Raw genomic sequence first — 18,160 nt, 5'->3', positions numbered from 1 at the left:
ATGAGAGCAAACTCTCTTCAAGAGATTTAGAGAACCCTGTCATTAGGTTGGTGTGCTAATTACAAATCATTCTAATTGATTCAATAGTCTCCCGAAAGATTTCCATAATGTACTAGGCAAACACTTTATTAGCCAAGCTGAGTTACTGTAGGTTCTTAAAAGAAAAAAAAAATACAGCTTTCTTAGAACAATATCAAATTAGAATTTTTCAGTATTAAGGAAAAGTCCTTTCTTTGAATTTTTTTATTCTCAATTGGTGTTTGTTTTACTGTTTTGATTTTCTGATTTTATTTAATGAATGTTAATGTGAGACAGAGAAGAAAATGGACTTGGTTTCTTTCCCTACATCCATCTTGTCTCCTTTTGTAGAAAACATCTGTTGTTCATTCTTGACCAGGATCAATTACAACCCCATTTTTAACATAGTAGTCCTATTTTATTTTTAGGGGGTCATCTTATTTTCAACATGTGTCCCTAGATACATTCACCCTTCTTTCTGTATTAAGGACTTGCTGATGACCCAAAATGAACCATCATATGCTTATAACAATGGATCTAAGATGGACAAAATTACACCATCAAAATCATCACAAAGAAACAGGAGAGCCTAGCCTCCCTTCATTCCCACAAGAGTTATTAAGCATTTGGTCTGGTATCTAAACCAAATCAGCAACCTAGACTGGCCTGTAAGTATTCTTAAAACTAGAAACATGTAAGCTCAGTGCCGTGGAACTCCACTAATTCTTGGAGAGCTTTATTGAGTGATAAAGCTTGACAAAGAAAAAAAGAACTAAAAACATGTTTATAGCCATGGTGCTTACATAAAAAAATTAATTTTAAAAAATAAATAACATTTTCCAGGCAATTGTTTATTGAATATGTTAAGAAATAACCAATGAGAGTTGTCAGAGCTCTAGTAAAAACCTAACAAATAAAAAGAGCTAGCAGGAAGTGTGACCAACCAGTAGATGTGCGAAGGAACTGCTCTTTCTGCTTTGGCTGTGTCCAGAGTTCTGTAGATAACCCACAAACAGCAGACACAGGGAAGTTAATCAGAAAAATACCTACCTTGCTTGGTTTTATTATCAAAGTTGTGATGATAGGCCACATCTAACACACAGTTCTCCAACTATTTACAACTGTAAACTAAATACATATATAAATACAAAAATATTCTTACAAAAGTTGCCAACTTATTGAATTCTTGGAATTCCACATCAAAATATGTACCTGAGCTTCTTTTTAAAATATTCTGAAGCAGGGTTGACAGCAGTGGGGTGTGTTTCTGGATGACTGACACAGAGGTTTTGTTTTTCCTTGAGAAGCATCCTTATTCTCTTGTTCTTAAAGATTCAGCATCTGTCTTGAGCCCTTTTGCCAGAGTCTGGCCTTTGTGGATACTTGTGTTAGTGTATGCCCTTAGTTACTTCTTTTTTTTTTGTTTTGTTTTTTGTTTTTTGGGCCACACCCGTTAGATGCTCAGGGGTTACTCCTGGCTACGCGCTCAGAAATTGCCCCTGGCTTGGGGGAACCATATGGGACGCCGGGGGATCGAACCGTGGTCCTTTCCTTGGCTAGCGCTTGTAAGGCAGACACCTTACCTCTAGCGCCACCTCGCCGGCCCCCCTTAGTTACTTCTTTCTGTGTCCTTTCAGAACCTGCTTTATGTCCTCCTTCCAAGGGTCTTCTCCAAGTAAGGAGGATAGAACCAAGCAGATGAGACCTACTTCACCCCTGGACAAAGCCCAGCAAAGATAAAGAATTTGACTGAGATCAGAGAGCAAAGTTCTCCTACCATGGTGACCTCTATAAGCAGGACCATAGTCCCTCTTCCCAAACTCTGAGAGAGATTGTTTCCCCAAGTCTCTTCAGGTATTCCTTACTGGGACACCATAAAAGAAGTGGATTTAGCTCTGTTTGGCTGCTCTCTCTTCTTCCTGACAGCACTATTTAATGGACAAACAGTTTGTTTTATTTATCTGACAGGGTTTCTTCACATTGTTTCTGGTTATCAGCCCTCCCCTGCAGATCATATTACAGCTTGTGCCCAGCTCGACCCTCAGAAGGGTTCACCCTAAATCAGATCCTTATCCCTACTGCCATGATAAATAGAGGGGCACTAGAGCCCTGGGCCAGGTTATTTATTTAGTAGCTCTGTGATCATGTTTTACACAGCTGGGCCTGAGTGTCAGGCCGTTGTATGCCAGCTTAGGTTGCATGCAGGAACCAAAACCCAAAGCCCCTTAAATAATGTTAAGTTAATCGTTGACATTTTTATGAAATAGGTCTGTCTGGGCAGAAAAGGGATGGTACAGACAGAAGAATTGCACACAGGTTTAGTGTGTGAGCTCATGTGTGGAAGTGTGTGTGTCTATGTATATATTTGAGAGTAGATGTGTATGTGGGTGCCTATTTGCAAGTATACATGTGTGAGGACATATTGTGTGAATGTGCACATGTGTATATATTGAGACTGTAAGTGTGCATATGCATGTGTGATATGAAACTATATGGAAGTATTAGCTTATGTGTGTGAGGGGATGTTTGAGAGTTTGTGTGTATGTTCATGTAAAGATGTGGCTCTTGAATACTGTTGGCTCCAGAGTATAGTGAGGAGAAGGAAAGAAATTGAATGGAGGAGAAAAACAAAAATGAAAAGATGGGGGCCAGGAACAAAGTGGTCTCAGGTACACTGATAGTGATAAAAAAAAAAGGATAGAGCTAAATATTCCAAACCAAGTACAACAACAGTAGAATCAAGAGACCCAAACTTTAACAATCTAAACTTAAAATAGGCCTGTTATATTGGCAGCCTGGGGGGTAAGTGGTGCAGTTATGGGATGCATCTGGGGAATGTGGTGGAGACAGATTGACACTGGTGATGAAATTGGCCCTGATTCACTGTATGTCTGAAATCCAACTATGATGGAATTTATAAATCACAATGGTTTCAGTAAAATTTAAATTAGAAGAAAAAAACATGTGGGTACCTATGTCGAAGAACATGTTTGTGAGAGTGTGAGTCTGAGATGTCATACTTGATTTTCAGGTTCATCCTAAACCAACAGTGGCTATTTTGATTTGAGACAGTCCATACTTTCTAAAATAAAGATAAGAACAAAAGGAGTTACAAGTTGAGATTGATAAATTAGAATTCATGGAAGAGTTAGATTGGGGGTGAGGTGACCATGGTGGGAAGGGTTACCCATTTTATTTCTATTTACAATGAAATCATTTTCATTGTAAATAATTATTGTATTGTAGGTATTTTATCCAGAAGTCAACATTTAATATAATTATTTTATTTTACATCTGTCTTGGTATTTTTCAGATGTTATAAGCCTATAAAATGTAAGTGGCATATAGCGCTTTGAAGCCTTCAAGTTCAATGGGGATGTTTAGCTTCCCAGCCCCACTGGCCTTTCCTTTCTGTGCTCTATGCCATCATTGCAGCCTGGGGGAAAGGTATATCTGCTTAAATTGCCCTATACTGAACTGCACCTTCCAATTGAGGCAGGAAAAATGGGCCTTTGAAGCACCCCACAATGGGAATGCAAATTCTCTCCCATCTCCTAGATACCTAGGCCTGCCCCCATTTCTCTTTACTGTAATCTGTTTAGCTCCATGCACAAAATGACAAAAACAAAAGATTCTTTTGTAAAGAAAAAGAAGAGGAAAGAGTAGATCCTCTTTGCCTTAGTATTCCCCCGAATTCTTGTCCCTGAGCCACAACAGGCAGCTGCTCCAGGCACAGTCTCTCTAATGCTGTGGGTTATTAACTATTGCTTTGCATGCTACTCCTGGTGTTAAATGCCACTCAGATGCTGGGTGATCAAGGGGTAGTGTGCTTCTTGGGCTTGGATCTGGGGAAGACTAAGGGACTTGAGCAATCTGATGGCTCTTTAATGGATTGTTTCCTGTCCAGCTGCAAAATGCACAGTGATCATATGGTAAGGAAAGCATGAAAACATGAATATGGAACCCTGATCAAAACACCTAGACATGGCCATATTGTGAAAAGATTCTGCAATAAAGAGCAGTTCCCAAAGGCACCATTCTGGTATATACCCAGAACTTTTTAAGAAATTGGAAGTGCTCGAGGATACTAGAAATCAAAAAGGGGAGACTTCGGTAGCTCAAGGTTGGTATACAAGGGGAAACTTGGTAATGCATATTTAGGGAAACTTGCCTGAAAACTGAACCAACCAGGAGTCTTTGTTAAAATGGACCAATCTCAGGAACCCAACCCAGGAACCCAACCCAGAAAGCCATTAAAATGCAGAATTCCTAAGTGCAAGGTAAAGGCATGGAACCTTGTGAAAAGAGTATCTACTGCTAAAACTAAGGACATGCAAGAATATCAAAAGAAGACCATCAACAGCTTCTAGTTCTTGACATTCTTTTGACATGCCTCTTGACATCCAATCTAGCAAGGACTGGGAAAGGGCAGTTTGGGTGAAGTATATATAAACTAACTTGGACAAAGAAAGAATGCTCATGTGTTGGCCAGGATTCATGTGTTGCCAATGTGCACATCACCAGCACCCAAGCTATCCATGCCTACATTCCCAAGCTATCTGGAACATATTGCCTGCACACTGGCTGTCCACATCTCCCCTCTTTAGATGTGTACTTTCATACCTTAATATTGGGATGTATAAAATGGGCCATCTTTATTCTGTTCTCTCTTGGGCACTATCTTAATTTACCTCTTCTAACTTCCCTTTATTTTGTTCTACTTCATGTTTTGTCACCTAAAATTCTTTTCTGTGAAAGAAAGACATAAAGGCCCGGGCAAGATTATGATTGACTTTCCTTTCTTGCACAGAGCAATTCCTTACTCCATTCTGAATTCATGACTCTTGGCAAATGAGGTAGCAGGAATCACCTCCCATGTTATGCAGAACAAGTAGGTGGTTGCTTTGTGGGGCTAGTGGAACGTAAGCACATACACTGTGCAGAGGATCATAGCTGAATTTCAAGTCTTGACTCTCCCAGGTGATAGATGAGTGGAAAAATTGGTAAACATCTTTCTCTAGGTAGCCTCCCTCTTCCCCACTTCACAAAAGCCTCCCAGAAAATCTCAGCAACAGTACTTTTAGCTCAGCATCTCTAAGTTACTTCACCTGGGTTTTCAATTAAAAGGGCACATCAGTTGCTAGGGGAAAATGGACAGACAACTGGTTAATTGGGTAGGAAGGGAATCCATAGTTGGAACCACATGTAGATAATTAGGAAGAGAAAAATATCATGGTTTCATATGTCTTCACATTTCTAAAAGTTATGGTGGTTATGGATAATGAAAATAATGAAGTCATTGTCAAGAAATATTTTCCTTCACCACCTACTAACTTTGCCATAAAAAAATCTACCAGAGTTGGACTAGAAGCATCTACATTGTACCAGGCACTAAGCACTTTAGAAGTATTATATTACATTATTGAGGCCTCATTACAGTCCAAATCATCTAAGTACTTATTCTAGAAAACAGAATTTTCTAGAAATCAGATGAGCTTGGGGTTATCCCTTCAAGAAGCCACATACATCATGGCCTAGGGCAATAGTTTGCTGCCATTTTCAGAATGTGTCCTGTCCTAATGCCTGCCATCTGTACCTGACCACTCCTTGCTTTGATCTACTGAGCATTTATGACTTGTCACTTTAGTTCTTGCCTGGCTGAATTTCAGCCTCTCGGGGAAAGCTACCATCCTGCTTCCTGTCCATTCCGATGATCAGTCTCAATCACATGCCTGCACTTCTAGCATGACACTCAGTAATTGAAGAACAGATACTCGGTGAATGTTTGTTGAATGAATGCATGAATGAATAAATAACAAATACACTAGACCTCTGACAAGTGCCAAGACTCTACACCTGGTCTTCTGTGGCACACGCCCTCTTGAGACAATTATCCAAACACTTTAATCTCTGAAAGAAGTAGGAGCCAGGAGGTCATTACTTAGAGTAGGAAACAGAGACATTAAAAGTAGCTCTCCCTTTAAGTCCCCAAATGTGGTTTCTGTGCAGACAGTGTAAACTCATTCCAGCTGGAAGAATTCCATCCTTGACATCTTTTTGAAAAGCACTGGGTAAACTGTTGTCAGAGGAAAAAGCTGGCAAAATGTTATTAGAATAAAGGAGCAAAATAAGGAATCTTAATATAATGATATCAAAATGACTTCTGTCTCTAGCCAAATACTAGAAAGGAATATCAAAAATGGAAAGAGTTTATTAAATTGTTAGCTTCTAGCCTTTGAAACTAAAACTACCAGAGGTGGTAAGGTGGTAGTGGTGGTGGTTACTGTTTATGTGGGCAATTAGAGTGCAGTTCTGGATGCAGGTACAAGTAGAGGATAACAGAACATGAAAACGAACAAACGAGGCCAGAGAGATAGCATGGAGGTAAGGCATTTGCCTTTCATGCAGAAGGATGGTGGTTTGAATCTCAGCATCCCATATGGTCCCCTGTGCCTGTCAGGGACGATTCTGAGCATAAAGCCAGGAGCAACTCCTGAGCGCTGCCGGGTGTGACCCAAAAACTAAAACATCCAGGGGAACTTTGCACTAACATCAAATAAATCTCACCTGTTCTTTCTTCAAAATTAGGTTGATCTCTGATTGCCCAAGTTCTAACCTCACAGTGATCATGGTAGTCAATACCACATTGATACAATTTGTAGTTGCGTTTGCATTGCACTTTGGGCTCAAGGTAGACATTGATGGCACATGGGAGGTACTTGACATTTTAGGGCAGCTGAGTAAACATTGCATAGAGCTTTTAGGAACAAATTGAACTGATTGCAATAGAACAAAAATAAACCTACTTGAAAACCCAAGCTCCTGCCAGTCAATTTAGTTCACTGTAGTTTAGATTGAAGGAATATTCGATGAGAACTTTCTATGTGAAGTTTGTTCTTCACTTTTTCTTAAGAGAATGTCCAATACTGTTTAATAAAGCATCAATGGGGCTGGAGAGATAGCACAGCGGTTTTTGCCTTGCAAGCAACCGATCCAAGACCTAAGGTGGTTGGTTCAAATCCCGGCGGCCCATATGGTCCCCTGTGCCTGCCAGGAGCAATTTCTGAGCAGACAGCCAGGAGTGACCCCTGAGCACCGCCGGGTGTGACCCAAAAACCAAAATAAATAAATAAATAAATAAATCATCAATGATAATATGCAACCACACTTAATAGAGTAAACTGTAATAAAATGGCAATTGGGAATATTATTTTAGTATTTAACTATGTATGTATATAATGATTAACTTATACCCTCTATTAAAGAAAATATTAAAATTATGGACTTTATAATAGCATAGGTGTCTTATATTATCCAGATATTGAGATAAATGGGAAAATGTATTTGAGGAAAGAGATTATTCTAAAAAGCAGCAACAGCAAAGGGAAGAATGAGAGGGGTGAGAAGTCAAAGACGCTGATGAATAGGTTTCAACTATGGCTAATGAGCCAATGATTACCTAAGTGTATATCAGAGTTGACCCTCCAGGTAGTAAGGAATTTGTGGTACCCACTAATTATGGATTATCATTGGCTGAGGACTGCCCCTGCAGGTTTAGACTGCCCAGGTCTTAAGATCAGATGCTCTCGGGGCTGGAGCAGTGGTACAAGCGGTAAGGCATCTGCCTTGCCCATGCTAGCCTAGGACCAACCTTGGTTCAATCCCCTGGCAATAACCTTATTAGCAAAAATCAGTTAGCCCTTGGGGTTAAAGTAGGCAGCCTCACACCATTATCTTTGTCTAGGTGGGTAAGACTAATTTTCAGGTATAGGATTAGGAAGCATATTCTTGCATCAGAGTGATATTGTCTTAAATATAAATATTTACTTAAATATTAAATATATTTAATACATAAACATATAATTTATGTATTAAATGTATAAATAAAATGTATATAATATATAAATATATATTAATTTATATTATATATGTATATATAATGTATAGCTATAAATCCAATACTGGCTACAAGGACATAAGGAAATAAATGAACATGAAGGAGAGTCAACATTACCATACATGAGGTAATTATGTGGGATTACCTAATATCAGATACAATGAAGGAATCTCAATATGGCATATGTGCTCCTTCCACTTTAGGATTCATATTTGTATGTTATCCAATCCCTTTTATACATCATATATAGAGTGATATTTTAAAATAAACAGAAAAACAAAGGAAAACACAATTCTCTTTCCCCATATTTCTCTTGCTTAATTTCCTGCAAACCCTTCCAATCATTCTCTGGACAAACATACATGTTTTATGTTATTATTTTGCAGTTTTGCTTTTTAAGAAACCCCTAAACCTCCATCTCTACTATAGTCACATGCCACTCAGTTTCTGGAACAAATCATATTTCTCCCCACAAATATTTGGCTATATTATTCTCTCAGCCTGGAATGTTGTCCTGACTTTTCTACAGTTATTGAGTTCCTTCATACTTTTTCTCTAGAATTCACAGTAAATACTGGTTCTCCATTATGGAGTTCTGACATTCTTCCTAGGTCTTAATTTTATTACCGATAACAGAAGTGCTCTTCCCCTCTTATTTACATTTGTCAGAATTATACTTCTGTTTATGTATATTAATTTGTTCAGTGTCAGAATCTTCCACTAGAACATTAGTCCCAGAAGGCCAAAGTCAGAACTTTGTATCTATACAGTGAAAACTGTGGCTGATATAGTTTCGGTTTTCAATAACTGTACTTTGCAGGGTGTGTCATACTCAGAGTTCACAGTTACTTGCTCAATGAGAGAATCACTTTGTATTGATAGAAGCCACCTCTTTAGGAGAATAAATGTCTCCCAACTCCACACTAATCCACACCACCACCAGAGTAACCTGTAGTCAGCAAGTGAATAACTAGAGGGTTAAAGCCTGGGCCTTACACTGGGAAATGCCATTTTTCATCATCAAGAATAATCATAATTTATAAAGAGAGATAGGCAACAAGTACTGGAAAAATTAGAGAAAAGTAGAACTCTCATACATTGCCAGTGGAATAAAAAGTGGTGTAGGCATTGTAGAAAACAGTTTGGCAGGTTCTTTAGAAATTAGTTATAGCAATATGTGATCTAAGAATACCACTCAGCTTGTAACCCAGGATAAAATATGAAGAACTGCAGAGTGAAAGCTTGGGGCATATACAGTGGAATGCCAATTTGCATCGTCAAGGGAAATCATGATTTGAAAAGAGATATCAACAAATGTTGGCAAAAGATGAACTATTTAAAAAAATCATCTTCAGGTACTAGTCATGGGTGTCATCATAGGTAGTATTGCAATTTTTCTTAAACACTCAGAGTTACAGATTAGTTGTAGTATCATATTATTCAATGTTAAACACTTCAGAACACAATAAAGTCTTAGAGTAAGAGGAAAGTATTTTAAACATAGAATGATATATGTAATATCTAATATGGGAAAGTTAGCGTGGTGTCCATACAGACAAAAGACAAGATGATCTAGTCTATATAAGTGGAAATCATTGATGATTCCATTCCTCATTCTTCCACTTAGCTAGATTAAAGAGGGAAGGTGTCCTTGTATGTTATGACTATGTAACAAACACCAAAAAATCTCGGAGGCATGGAACAGGAAGCTCTACTCAGTGATGTTCATGTGGTTTGATTTCAGTTGGAATCATCTTATATTTGCTTGTCTTGAAATATGCTTTCCTTATTTCTCTCCTGGGGAGGATAGGTGCTAGGGTCTGAGTTCAAGAGTACAACCTCAAACACACTTGCACATTTCAAACCTCTCGCTTGTATTCCATGTACCACTGGCCAAAGTAAATCTACAATTAAGCCTGAGATGAAGGAGCAGATGTATTCTTCCCATCTTAAGGACAAACAAAGCTAGATATAATTTAATCTACTATAAAGGTCTGAGGAAGTCAGACCAATCCTCATATGGTGTAGATTTTTTGCTCAAATAATTCTAGTTTCTTTTGCTGACTGTAATAGCAGAAGAAAACATTAATAACAAGAGTTTGTTTACATAATCTAATAAGTAGTGCTACTCTTTGAGGAATGACCTCTACTTTTTCTCTATATTACAGATGTACTTTATCTCTGCTGCACTGAGAGACCTAGGATTCATTGATCAATTAGAATAAATTATCCTTGGGCCCGTAGAGATAGAACAGCGGCGTTTGCCTTGCAAGCAGCCGATCCAGGACCAAAGGTGGTTGGTTTGAATCCCGGTGTCCCATATGGTCCCCCGTGCCTGCCAGGAGCTATTTCTGAGCAGACAGCCAGGAGTAACCCACCGGGTGTGGCCAGAAAAACAAAACAAAACAAAACAAAACAACAACAAAAAAAGAATAAATTATCCTTTTCTTTTTCTTAGTTTTTCTTTCTTCTTTCTTTCCTTGCTTTCCTTCCTTCTTTCCTTTTTTTACTTCCTTCCTTTCTTTTTCTTCCTTTCTTTACTTTATTCACTTTCTTTTCTTTTCTTTCTTTCCAGTGTTCAGGGCTTATTCTTGACTTTGTGTTAAGCAACCACTCCTATTCATTCCAAATGCAGGGAAACATGTGAAATGCTGTGAATTGAACCCAGGGCATTTGCATGCAACACAAGAACTTTACTTGCTGTATTAATATTCTGGCCCAGGGTCACTTTTTGAGAAAATTCAGCTCACAAAAACTGACTTTAAACTTTTCTTATAGCCTAAAGACAAGATCTCATTTTTCTCTCTCCCCACTTCACTTAAATATTAGCCCTTACTTATTTTAGGTTTTTCCACAGGACAGGAATCAGCATTTAGTTTTAGTGAGTTAGGTAGATGAATTTAAATTAAATGTACATACATTTAGTACATGTCCACAACGTGGCTCAGGTATATCCCCAGTACCAAATAGCCTCCCCCAAATCACTGTATGTAGTGCTGGAGGCCTTAAGAATCAGCTCTGACAAGTGACCATAATGAATTCTGGCACTGCGGGGTGGTTGAGTGTAACCAGCTCTCAATTAAAAAATTATTTTAAAAATATGAATCGACATCAAAGGACCAGTCCATGAGAAAATTTATTGCTCATTTTGGAGATTACTGGTTTGTGCCAATTTTTTCTTAAAGCATCCTGTTGTGTGTGTGTGTGTGTGTGTGTGTGTGTGTGTGTGTTTTGGGTCACACCTGGCAGTGCTCAGGAGTTATTCCTGGCTCTACGCTCAGAAATTGCTCCTGGCAGGTACAGGGGATCATATGGGACTCCGGGATTCGAACCAATGACCTCCTGCATGAAAGGCAAATGCCTTACCTCCATGCTATCTCTCCGGCCCCTCTTTTAAAGTTTTGTTTTTTTTCTGTGTGTGTGTGTCTTTTTTTTTTTATAGAATCTCTTGTGATTTTGTATTCAAGATGAATTTTCAGAAACAAAAATCTGTCATCTTCCAACCTGCTGTCTTATTGTCAATAAAACTTTTTTTCCACCCTCCCTAATAAAACTTTCTTGAGCCATAACCTACCTCCTTACTAGTGGTTTTCCAGTACCTACTGAACAAAATTTTGTCAGAATAATACTGGGTCTTATGAGATATTCTCTTATCTCAGTGATTAAATTACTCTCTTTGAACTGTTAAGTATTTAACTCAAAATGCCAGAAGTGATATGAGTATCACAAATTACATGGACTTAAATTAATATTCTAAAATAACTAGATTGAATTAAACTAGCATTCTAAAACATAACCAATTTGGGGGTTGGGGTTGGAATGAACTTTTGAAACCTCAACCAACCTATTTTATTAATCAAAAATATTTAGGGTCATACATGGTGGTGCAAGATCTACTCCCAGTTTAATGCTCAGGAGTTGTGAACTCAGAGGAATTTGCACAGTGAGCAGAGCATTTGCCATATCTTGTCCCCCATACATCCCTGGCATTTCATATGGTTTCAAAGCACCTCAAAACATCTCAAAGGAGTGATTAATAAGTGCAGAGCTAGGAGCAATCCTTGATCATCATCAGATGTGCTCCCCAAAAAAATGCTCAGGGGTTACTCTCTATGATATTCAGTGGACTATGTGGTATCAGGGATCAAACCTGGATCTTCAGCTTACCAAACCTATGCTCAGCTCAGTTATCTTTCTGGCCCAAAATGTAAACATTTGAAAGGAAGTCAGAAATAATATTTTTAAATTCACTAAACATGAAGTAAACAACAAAAAATGTTCCGAAAGATAAATTAAATGCATATGTGTTGTACTATAAGTATTCAAAAAACAAATATTGGATGTAAGGTAATAAGAAATGAGAGTAAATGTAATTTACAAGATCAATTTAAAAGATTGGGTATTCTTTTGTAATCTACTTTCCTACTTTTCCAATTAATAGTGAATTTATTATAGTTTTCTACATGATGCTTTGAAATGCCGCATCTTTGGTTTTAAAACCTCAAGGCAGACAAACATTTTAGGTGATTAAAAAAGAGAAAGCATTTAGAAAATGCTGCTCTTGAAAGCCTGTGGGGAAAATTTTGCACCATCCTTTATAATTTCATTACAGAAGATGAATAAATGTCTGTCAAATTAACTTCATTTAATTTCATAAATTCTGGAAGTGCAACAACAACAAATTGCAAATACTAGAGTACTTTTTGCTTCCCTCCAGTCCTTTCATGGGTAATGTACTGTTTTCTACTACATTTAATATAAGCTCTCATTAAAAAATCTCTATTTCTGGATCCAGCTAACTTTTCAGTCAGCTCCAAGGTATTACCATGTGTAGAGAGAAGGGAGAAAAGTAATGAAGGAGAGCAGGGGTAGAGATTCTGCATTTGACTCTGGAATTTCCTAATTCCATTCCCTAATGCAGGACCTTGAAAGCCCCAAATACCCCAAACCACAATTCTGGAAATCTCTATTTCTGGAAAATCTCTGGAAATCTCTTGACCTCTATTCCAGCAACCAATCTTCTTTCCTAAATACAGGTAATCTAAGTCAATAAGCCTAGTTAACACTGTAGGTTGTCAAGTCAAGTGATTTATAATGTTAGTTTTATTGCCCAAGAGTAAACTACCCTTGCAACCAGAGCAATACTACAGTGGGTAGGGCTTTTGCCTTGCATGCAGCCAATCTGAGTTTGATCCCTGGCACTCCATAGTCAATTGAACCCACCAGGAGTGATCCCCGAACACAGAGTCAAGAGTAATCCATGAGCACAGCTGGGTGTGACTCAAAAACAAAAAACAAACAAACAAAAAACTACAGAAGTGAAATTTAAAAAAGAAACTACTCTACAACTTGGTGTCTTAAAGCAGCAATTACACAAATAAATATAATAATTCTATGTCTGTCTCCCTTTCCCTCTGACTGAGACTCAATCATGAGCAACTTTGTAACTGTATATCTCATGGTTATTCAATTAAAGAATCTACTTATTAAAAAAGCCATTCATACATAATTTATCATCTCAGGAGTCAGATGATCTGTCTGTTGGGTTTGAGGTAGCTCTAGAGAGAGCCCAGGTACCTTAGGCATACTCTGGATAAAAAGAAAAATAATGAATTCTCTTAGGGCATAACACATTATCACTGCTGTTTCTTTTTATTTAATTTCTTATATATTATAGTTTTGGGGTTTGAAATCATAGTTGGTGGTACTCAGAGTCCCTCTGTAGTTGAGGGACTATATGGTGCCTGGCATACAAACTGAATGAGGTTCTCAGAGTTCATACTCTGTGTCGCCTCTCCCCAGTCCCTATCTCATTAACAGAAGTTACCGAACAAAAACCAAGAGCCAAGAACAAGAAAATATACTAACCTTCCTTTTGGAGTAAAGGTCTTCTTTTTTTTTTTCTGTAGAAAAGTGGGCCGCACAGGCTGTTCTTAAGACTTATTTCGTATCTGTGCTCAGGGATCACTCCTGACAGGAGTAGGGGATTTTACATGGTGCTGATATTGAGCCTAGGTCAATATCAATATTTGTGCCAGGCAAGTGTTTTACCTGCTGCACTGTTGATGGCCCTTTTCTGAGAGGACTTTCAGAGTCACAGACATAGAACAAAAAGTATTCAGAAAAAAGGGGGAAGAATTGGAGAGACTGGGACCAGTACTGAGACTCGGTGGTAGAATACCTACCTGCACACCCGAGGCTCTGACCTTGATCTCCATCTCTAAATCAATGAATAAAACTTTGTTGTTGTTGTTGTTGTTGTTGTTTTGTGGCCACAGCTGTCAATGTTCAGGGGTTATTCTTCGCTCTGTTCTCAGGAATGAATGACTCCTGGTAGTGCTCCAGGGACTTTATGACCGTATGACCAAATTGAACCCAACTTGAGCACTTGCAAGGCCAATGCCCTTCTAACTGTACACTCTCTCCAGTCTTTTAATAAATTTTATAACTGAATCAATGTATGATATAGTAACAAAGTTGTTCATGGCTGTGCTTCAGTCATACAATATCCAATACCCATCTCTCTACCATTGCCCATTTCCTGCCCACAATGTTCCTAGTTTCCTCCCCCACCCCACTCTCTTCCTTTGCCTGCCTCTATGACAGATATTTTTTCTTCTCTCTTTTTTCCTCTTCCTTTGTTTCCCTCTTAGACACTATGGTTTGGAATATTGTTACTAATGAGGTAATATGCATATTGTTTTACCTTCTTTCAGCACCCAGTTCTTTTTTTTTGGGGGGGGGTCACACTCGGCAGTGCTCAGGGGTTACTCCTGGCTGTCTGCTCAGACATAGCTCCTGGCAGGCACGGGGGACCATATGGAACACCAGGATTCGAACCAACCACCTTTGATCCTGGATCGGCTGCTTGCAAGGCAAACGCCGCTGTCAGCACCCAGTTCTTGTCTAGAGTAATCATTTCCAACTATCATTGTCATGGTGGTTCCTTCACTGCCCTTCCTGCCATCCCCCATTACTTGTGGCAAGATTCCTACCGTGGACTGGTCCTAGTGGCTCCTATCTCTATTGTCTTTGTGTATTATCATCACACTATTTTTTTGTTTAATATGTTCTACAAATGAATGTGTTCTTTTCCTCCTATTCATTTTGCTCAGTCTCCATATCTGTGCATGTATAAGCAAATTTCACGACTTCATTTTTCCTAATAGTTGCAGATATTCCATTGTGTAGATGTACCACAGTTTCTTTATCCACTCCTCTGTTCTCTGACATTGTTTGTTTCCAGGTTCTGGCTATTATGAATAGTGCTGCAATTAACATAGGAATGTAGAGGGTTCTTCTGCACTGTGCTTTGGGGGTTCTTAAGGTATATTCCCAAGGATGATATTACTGGGTCATACAGACCTGAAACCATAAAGTCCACAGAAGCACATGTTTGAGGTTGAGAATCCATTTGTTTTCAGGATATATATATATATATATATATATATATATATATATATATATATTTTGTGTGTGTGGTTTTTGGGTCACACCCGGCAGTGCTCAGGGGTTATTCCTGGCTCCAGGCTCAGAAATTGCTCCTGGCAGGCATGGGGGACCATATGGGACGCCGGGATTCGAACCGATGACCTCCTGCATGAAAGGCAAACGCCTTACCTCCATGCTATCTCTCCGGCCCATTTTTTTGGTTTTGTTTTTAGGCCACACCTGGTGATACTCAGGTGTTACTCCTGACTTATCACTCAAGTACCCTATCTGCTACACTATCTTTTTGGACCAAGTATCCATTTATTTTAAAAATCAATAGGCTAGGGGGCCGGGCGGTGGCGCTGGAGGTAAGGTGCCTGCCTTGCCTGCGCTAGCCTAGGACGGACCGCGGTTCGATCCCCCGGCATCCCATATGGTCCCCCAAGAAGCCAGGAGCAACTTCTGAGCACATAGCCAGGAGTAACCCCTGAGCGTCACAGGGTGTGGCCCAAAAACCAAAAAAAAAAAAAAAAAATCAATAGGCTAGTTTTATTTTTGTTTCCTAATAGATATTATCTTTATTGTTGTATTTTTAATATATTCAGATTATAGTTCCATTTTTTCGTCCTCCCCCCCAAAAAAAGGCAGAATTCAACTGCTATTGACTGTTTCACTAAGCATATTCTGGAATTATTGACCTAAGAAATAAGTATTAATAGAGGTTAAGTTGGGGGTCAATTTTTATTTCATGAGATTATAAATCTTGATATTTTTCATGGTTGGTAGGTCAATGATTCCCCATGTTTGCCATGTACTTATTATCATTAGGTTATCAGAATATGAGACCAGCATGCAAGACAGCAGTCAGAAGAGAAAATTTTTCATCAGTGGGGCCTCATACAGTGCTCAAGAAGCACAGATTTACTTCAACCCAGCCATTTATTATGAGGCTTTGATCACTGCCCAGGTCAAATCATGTGAATTGGGGGAAAGAATAACTTTCTTCAGTATTTCTGCACTCAATGTACACCTTTATTTCTCACACACACTCACACTCACTCACAGGACATACACACAGATTTCTCATCTTCTCCAGATCATACATCATAGTGAAAAAAAAGTATGGAGCATATGTGAGCGAGCATAGGATTTAAGGAAGGAGTGTCAGCTCACTCATTCAGTAAAAGTCTGAGGACAAGATTTTGACTGTTTTCTCTGTTTTAATATAGTGTTAGATGATTCACCCAATGAACAAGGACTAGTTATTACTCCCAGTAGGTGCTTAAGTTTACCACGCACCATTTTTTCCAGCTTTAAATTCATTCATTCATTAATTGCTCATAACAACCTCACAAAGTAGGTGTACTTTTTGTTCTGCATTATACCCATCAGATGACAAAACTGGCACAAAGTAATTTAATGACATGTCCAGGATGACACAATCAAGATTCACATCCTAGAAGTCGAATATAACTTGGTACTTGCTCAACCAATTCTTTTAAATAATGGGGATTTATATAAAACTAGAAGTTAACAATAATTATTACAGGGTGATAGAAATTTAGGTTATCTAAAAAATAATTTTTCTCGGGGCCGGAGAGATAGCATGGAGGTAAGGCATTTACCTTTCATGCAGAAGGTCATCGGTTCGAATCCCGGCGTCCCATATGGCCCCCTGTGCATGCCAGGAGCAATTTCTGAGCACGGAGCCAGGAAAAACCCCTGAGCACTGCCGGGTGTGACCCAAAAACCACAAAAAAAAAAAAAAAAAAAAAAAAAAAATAATTTTTCTCTGTTACTTGACCATCAGCCTTTAATTTCTATTTTTTGCAAAGTTTTCAGGAAATTTAAAAATAGTACAGTAAATTTATAATTTAAATTCAGAGATGAAACCCAAAAGACAGAGGTGAGCTACAGATGTTTAAGGAAATATAAAAACTTCACTTGGAAGGAATCCCTAAGCTAAAACAGAAATAGTGCTGGAAATGATCAATTAGTAACATCTCTATATAAGTTCAGAATGTGATCAGGGAAAAGTAATAAAACACGTGCTCCAGTAGTAACTTACCTATCTAACTTATCTAAACCCATCTCTCTTTTTGTTTGTCTGTCAGTCTGTCTTTATTTCTCTGTCCCCTATCTATCCACTCAGCTCCATATCAATCTGTTTTTCTATTTTAAGAGGCCCAGAGGTAAGTAACAGTTTTCACTGGTTTAGAGGCACTGGTTTAGAGTCAACATTGATCTCAGAAAAGCAAATGATCCTATCTACTAAAGGCTTCATCTTCTGGCTATCAGATCTGAATTTTTGTACTTATCATCCCATGCACAGAAATTGACTTACCTGGATATTAGTTGTAACCAGCAGTGTCAATGCACAGTATCATCAGGTTTTTTTTTCAGTCTTTATCATTCTGGTGGGTATGTGATGTTATCTCATTATGACTTTATTTTGTAGTATATTTATATCCAGATGGTTATTTCTTATTTTATGTGTTCATTTGTGAATTTGTAAATTCATTTGTGAATGCCTATTCATATCTTTTATCTATTTTATGTTTGGGGTTATTTTTTTCTTTATGAAATGTGAGTGCTATTTATTTATTCTGGGTATAAATCTTCTGTTGAATTTGTTTTCCTACTCACTTACACAAATAAAAAGATACAGAAAAATTTTTATATATCTAAGTGCAGGTTATTGGTAACTTAATCCAAACATATTGCTTCATTTCACTTAGAATGTAGAAGGAAGTTTACAGATTGAGAATGTTAACTTGGAAAAATTAGCATTATGTGTGAAATAATATAGGAACA

The 18,160-nt window shown here is 38.2% G+C and overlaps 1 long non-coding RNA gene across 1 annotated transcript in view; it reads left to right on the top strand.

Annotated features, from left to right (window-relative positions):
• Window positions 1-18,160, top strand: part of LOC126027134 (uncharacterized) — a 206,866-nt gene that overhangs the window by 171,698 nt on the left and 17,008 nt on the right. The window contains exon 2 of the long non-coding RNA XR_007502209.1: window positions 17,499-17,538. This is a non-coding gene — a long non-coding RNA (uncharacterized LOC126027134). The remainder of the gene's footprint in view (window positions 1-17,498; window positions 17,539-18,160) is intronic.

Source organism: Suncus etruscus, chromosome 14 (genome assembly GCF_024139225.1).
Source record: "Suncus etruscus isolate mSunEtr1 chromosome 14, mSunEtr1.pri.cur, whole genome shotgun sequence".
Lineage (NCBI taxonomy): Eukaryota > Metazoa > Chordata > Mammalia > Eulipotyphla > Soricidae > Suncus > Suncus etruscus.
Note: the sequence above shows the minus strand (reverse complement) of the source record. Positions and strands in the feature narration are given on the sequence as shown.